The sequence below is a fragment of the Carlito syrichta genome, unplaced genomic scaffold (assembly GCF_000164805.1).
Source record: "Carlito syrichta isolate Samal-C Ts95f unplaced genomic scaffold, Tarsius_syrichta-2.0.1 Scaffold308343, whole genome shotgun sequence".
In the NCBI taxonomy this organism is placed as follows: domain Eukaryota; kingdom Metazoa; phylum Chordata; class Mammalia; order Primates; family Tarsiidae; genus Carlito; species Carlito syrichta.
Window position 1 is genome coordinate 346,103 of NW_007252439.1, and position 6,625 is coordinate 352,727.

Below are 6,625 nucleotides of genomic sequence, written 5' to 3' on the forward strand. Positions count from 1 at the left end.
GCATGCGCACAAGAGAGGCCCTGCAGGTGTGCTCTTCAGGTGGGGGCGTTGACACGTCTCCGGCATTGCAATGCTGAGACTGCAGAGCACCGGGATCCCATTTGTCGTGTAAAAACAGGGGAAGAAAAATCTTTACTAAAACCGTGTTTGGATCATGATTGGAAAAAACCATTTGTTAAACGCCATTTTCAAGACGGTAACACGTGAAATCAAAGATTTGGTTTTTAAAAATGTTTCTGTTGGCCGGGCTCGGTGGCTCAGCCTGTAATCCCGCGCTTCGGGAGGCCCAGGTGAGTGAATTGCCTGAGCCCGCGGGTTCGAGACCCGCCCGGGCAACTTGGCGAGACCTCATCTCTACAATAAATTAAAAAATCAGCCGGGCGTGGTAGCGCGCACCTGCAGTTCCAGCTACCTGGAAGGCTGAGGCGGAAGGATCGCCGGAGCCCAGCAGGTCGAGGCTGCGGTGGCCAGGAGCGGCCACTGCACTCCAGTCTGGGCGACAGAGTGAGACTCCAACTCAAAAAAAAAAAAAGATGTTTCTGTTAACTGTGACAAGGTATTACGGTAAGAAAATGTCCTTATTTTTAAAAGATGCACAATGACAAATGTAGAAGTGAATTGACATGAATTTTGGATTTGTTTTAAAATAATTCAAAAAAGGAAAAAAGGCTGGATGAAAAAGTTAATGCAGATAGGTATATGGCAGTTGATTTCACTGTTCCCTCTTCTTTTGTATGTTTAAATTTCTTTTTAATAAAAAGTATAAAATGCAATCAATTTTTCATTTTCTTTTTTTTTTGAGTTGGAGTCTCACCCCGTCACCCAGGCTGGAGAGCAGTGGCCACTCCCGGCCACCGCAGCCTCGACCTGCTGGGCTCCGGCGATCCTTCCGCCTCAGCCTTCCAAGTAGCTGGAACTACAGGCGCACGCTACCACGCCTGGCTAATTTTTTGATTTATTGTAGAGACGAGGTCTCACCAAGTTGCCGGGCAGGTCTCGAACCCGCAGCCTCAGGCAATCCACTCACCTCGGCCTCCCAAAGCACAGGATTACAGGCTGAGCCACCGAGCCCGGCTAATTTTTCATTTTCAAAAGGATCAAGTAACCTACTTGGCACAGTATGACCTATTCTTTTAATGTCGTGAAGGCACCACCAGAACTTTTTCAGCAGCATTCAGTGTGATGATACAAATAACTGAAGGAAACAACTATCTCCGGAGTCCTCTATTTACCTGGATTATTTCAAACAAAAATGTTAATGTTGCTGAAGTGAGCTGACGCATATTCTGAAATCCCCTCATCACCTGGCCCCTCTGAGCAATTAAACTGCCTTTGTATTTCTTTTTGTTTTCATCAACTCTCTCTCACAGAAAATGAAACTGCCATCATACTTCAAGCTCATAATACTAATGGCAATTGTAGCTGCAGCAACAGAGATGAGCCTTCAGCACAGGAGAACTCGGCTTCTGGTCTCGGACCAGGGTATGAGAAAAACTGTGGGCATGTGAGTCGTAACTCCTGTCATGTCACTGTCGCGCTGAGCCAGTCCTATACTCTTATACTCTCACCCCTTTTGGCAACACCATGAATTTGTAAAATGGTTTTGTGGAGGCAGAGCAAATTTGTGGTTGGCACGATGAATCTCTCTGACACCATGCTGGGATCTGTTTGTTGACCTCTTTTCTCTATTGAAATCAGTCTATCCATCTACGCTTCTATCACTGGAAAAAATAGAGACAGATTACAGAGATAAGATACACATAAAGTGACAAGGTTAATATGCAAACTGTAATATGACAAACTAGAGAGAGGTAGGACATGACCCACAAATTTGGCTTAGACCTGCACAGCAGCAAAAGGGGCAAACACAGTGACAAGAGTTAGTGTGTACAAGACTATTATGACACATTTTCACGAGACACAGTTTTCCTGGTACGAAATCTAGAGAGAAATTTGTGCTGTGGGTCTTTATAAAATTGAAAAATGTATTCTAGGTCAGGAACAGTGGCTCTTATCTATAATCCCAGCACTTGGGGAGGCCAAGATGAGAGAATCACTTGAGCTAAGGAGTTCAAGATCAGCCTGAGCAACACAGTGAAACCTCATCTCTACAAAAAAATCAAAAAATTAGCCAGGCATGGGGATGCGTGCCTGTAGTCCCAGCTACTCGGGAGGCTGAGGGGTGAAGGATCGCTTGAGCCCAGGAAGTTGAGGCTGTGATGAGCCGTGAGTTGCCACTGCCCTCTAGCCTGGGTGACAGAGTGAGACCCTGACACTAAATGAATGAATGAATGAATGAATGAGTAAATAAATAAATAAAACCGTATTCTAAAGAACTGGCAGTGAAGTCCAGTAAGTAGTTAGTTGCACAAGGCTCTTTTCAATGATGCATTTCAATGCAGGCTGGTAGAATTATGTCAAAGGGTAATATCATTAAAGTAATTCTACAAGAAATACTGAAATTTTTCACAAAACATCTTGAATATGCAGGACGTGCTGGGGGGGCACCATAAAAGGAGATGGTTAGTTCCTCCCCCCACCCCTAATGAGGCCCAAATGCCACTCTTCTACCCCTCACCTTCCCCAGACATTTGGGAGGACTGAGTCAGAGGTTCCCAGCTCCAGTTCATCTGGGAATCACCAGAGGGTCAGAAGAGCCAGCTGGGGTGAGAGAGTGTATGAGGTTTCCTCTTAAATACCGCCCAGTTCAGCTCCTCAGGGACTGAAGTCACCCTCATATATCACTGGTGTGTGTTTGGCTGTACGGCCCCTCTGTAGTGGGGACCCAGAGCCCCCTTGGGGGGAGGGGGCCCCCAATGCTCTGTGCTAACTTGGGAGGCACTGTAGGGAAAACAAACTCTTCCAGGTGTGCTGAGGGAGCATCCTGGCTCCTTCTGCTACTTCACACGGGATGGGTGCTGTTCCCAAGTGAGAACCATCCCACTTGGGATCCCCTTGCCAGCTATAACTCTTCTTTTCCACTCAAGAAAGCATAAACTTTTGCAGGTCAGGGACTTGTGAATCCATAGCAACTTATAAAATTCATAAGTCACTGGAGAACGTCAATGCTTTATTAGTAAAACATTATTTGTGACATAGCTCTCAACACATTAAGTCACCATACTGTCTTCTGAACTGAGGCTAAGACCCCCAGACACCTGTGTCTACCACCTGCATGACCATCCCCACCCACTGCCTAAGGACAGGAGGACCCTGCAGCTGCATTTCAGACAGACAGCATATGTATTTGAGGAAAGAAGTCAGGCTTGTCCCTGGGCACGGTAGCTACAAACAAGACTTTGGGTCAAACAGCCCAGCCCTGCCTCTCTGTTCCTTATTAGCAAAGTGACCCTGGGGAGGCTAAGCCTGGTGTTGTCTTGCTAAAAATGGGTTTTGATTAGCCCAACTAGTACACCCTCACAATGCCAGAACAGGGCAAGAAGTGCAGAGTGACTAGCACATGCGAATATGCCAAGTAACTCTCAGTTATCACTGTGTTACCCCGTCACCCGCATTCTGAGCACGCTCCTTGAGGAGCGTCATCTTGTGTTTTTTTTCCCTTGTGCTCAGCACAGCGCCAGACACAGGACAGTTTCCCATGCAGGTCCTGAGTGGACAGACCCACCCACCCAGTCAGCATGAGCAGCTGCTGAGTGCCAGGCACTGGTCTATATACTGTGGACAGAGCAGTGACAAAATAGTAAGGTCCTGGCCTCCAGGTGCTTGTGTTCTAGTGGGAGAAAGAGACAGGCAGACACCTAGTGGGACAGAGGGAAAAATAAAACAGAGCAGGAATAGCCGGGCTCAGTGGCTCAGCCTGTAATCCGGCACCGTGGGAGGCTGAGGTGAGTAGATTGCCTGAGCCCGCGGGTTCAAGACCAGCCTGGGCAACTTGCTGAGACCTCATCTCCACAATAAATCAAAAAATTAGCCAGGCGTGGTAGCGCGCACCTGTAGTTCCAGCTACTTGGAAGGCTGAGGCAGAAGGATCGCCGGAGCCCAGCAGGTCGAGGCTGCGGTGGCCAGGAGTGTGCCACTGCACTCCAGTCTGGGTGATGGAGTGAGACTCCAACTCAAAAACAAAAACAAAAACAAAAAAAACCAGAGCAGGATTAATGGGTTAGGGAGGGCCAGATGAGGTAAGGCTGCTCTGTGATACTTCACAGAAGGTCTCTCTGCCGTCACATCTGAGCAGAGGCTTAAAGGACGCAGGTATCTGCAGAAGGTGTGCTTTGAGCCAAGGGAACAATGGGTGCAAAGGCCTGGGGGACAGGCACACCAGATGGCATTTTGAGAAAAAAAAGAGGCTAGTGAATGAAAAGGCTTTCTCTCTTTTTCTATTTCATTAAAATGAGCATACAACACAATTCAGAAATTTTAAAAGATGTATTAAAATATTCACAAAAATACAATTGAAAAAGAAAAGATCAAAAAGTAATAATGAGCTTGATGGTTTTTCCCTATGGATATATTTCCACTGAAAAGCTAGGGAGCTTGGAAGTTTAATTTCTAAGTAATCCCTTTCCAGTGCCCCCTTATAGAATTCACACATAATTTTAAGACGACTCATTCTGCCAGCAATAAGACATAAGACACAGGAAGGGCAGGCCGTCCCTTTGGAGCAACCCTACTGTTGTTATCTGCAGCCAGGGAAGGAAGGCAGAGGCCCAGGAGAAAGGTTCAGAAACCCTACAGGGGATGGTGAAAGGCCCTGCTCTGGGATGCTGTTTATAAGCGTGAGCGATTTCCCCCAGCAAGACCGTCCTACACACTCAGGGAGTGATGCTGGCAGCTGGCTGCCCTTGAGGGGTGAGAAGGGTGGTGAAGGCTGGCAAGGGAACTCTGCCAGGATGCCAGGTGCTGACAGAGTTGGAGCGTCTGGCTAGGCAAGGAGGTCATGAAGTCAGGCTTGCAAGGAAATGCTTATGGTACCATTCGAGTGAGTGTCCCCCCCAAGCATTGCTTCACAAATACACGGCCCTGACACCAAAGGGAGAAATGAGCGCTCTTCTCTCAGGGAATTCAGGAATGGACAGTTTATTCACAGGAACTGTTGCGAATGGAATGAAAAAAGAATGTCCCTTTTGTCTTTGAAAAGTGACTATGAGGAAATATAACACACGTCACATATACGCTTGGTGTCTGGACAATTTGTGTCCTTTCTGCTCAAGAACAGCCTCGGTCAGCTGCGGGGCTCCCGCTGGGGAAGGCTCGCCGTGAGGCTCATCTTGGCACCAGCTCGGAGAACGGTGACAGTCCCAGCGCCCCTCCCCTCCAGTCACATAAACAGGCCTTCCAATGGCTCCTGTGGTTTTAAAAAATGAATACAGAAAAGTTTCAGGGCGAAGGCAGAGCCAAGCACTCTGCAGAATGTTCCAGGCAGGCACTCTGTCACTCTCTCGAGCTGGGCCTAGGAACGCGGAAGGCGGCTCAGAGGTACATACAGACCACATGCTGCTCAGCTTCAGAAGATGACGTGTGTGGTACAGACCTGACCCCTGTTTACTCACACAGACATGGAATGTAAGTAAGAGCAGTAAAGGAGTACCAACACTGTTCCTTGGAGAACAACAGGCCTCAAGAAGCTCACGTGCCCTCACGTACCCCTTTAGATCTCAACCCCGCCTTACCCCTCCTTATGAACTCACTTGGAACCCAGCCTTCACGCGCCCCCAAAAGATGCCAAGGCGGGAGGGAAAGGGAAGCAGCATACCATGGACTCTACGCTAAAGGGAGAAAAACTCACACTAGCCCTCACTCCCCCTCCTCCAAACACAATCTGAGATCATCTAGACAGTATTTTCCAGTAACTGTGGGCTTCCAGACAATTTTAAAGGGGGTAAATTTTTAAAAATAAAGTAATCCAGGAGATGGGAGAATACAATGCAAGTGTTTAATGATCTTCACCATGCTTTTCATCCCTAGTAAGAAGAAAATCACATAGATTTGCGGTGGGGTTGGGGGGAGTCAATGGGAGAAAGTGAGTTTTGGGGAAAGATACCCACACTGTCTGTATTTTTCCTCATCTCACTATCAATTCCATGTAATGGGGGAAGGGTGGGGGTAGTTAAAAAACAGCCAAAACAACAAAAACCTAAAAAACAAAAAGGAACAGAGGTGAGATTCCCAAAGCAGCAGTACTAGGCCTCTTTGATTTTTAAAAATCCAGACCTACCTTAACCTCAAAGGTCCTTGAGTTGTCACAGAGCTGATATAAAGCCATGACTGATGCTGCCTCTTGCTGGAAGCATGACCAAAGCTTTATAAAAATGGTGATTCTTTCTGTGTGTGGTGGTGCATGCTTGTAGTCCCAGCCACTTCAGAGGCTGAGGCAGGAGGATTGCTTGAGTCTAGGAGTTTGAGGCCAGCCTGAGCAACACAGCAGGACCCCACCAAAAAAAAAAAAAACAAAATCAAAAGAAGGTGATTCTAGAGAGCTCTGGAATCCTGGCAAGTGGAAACCTATCGATCCCATTCTGCCTGCTTAGAAGGAGACACTCCTCTCCTTCAGCTGATGAGGACTCTTTATTTCATGCAGGAAGGACTTCAGCAAAAAGTAAAACTAACACCTTTTACCCTCTGTAGGGTACAATACTCCAGCAAAGTCTGGATGTTCTACTTTAAT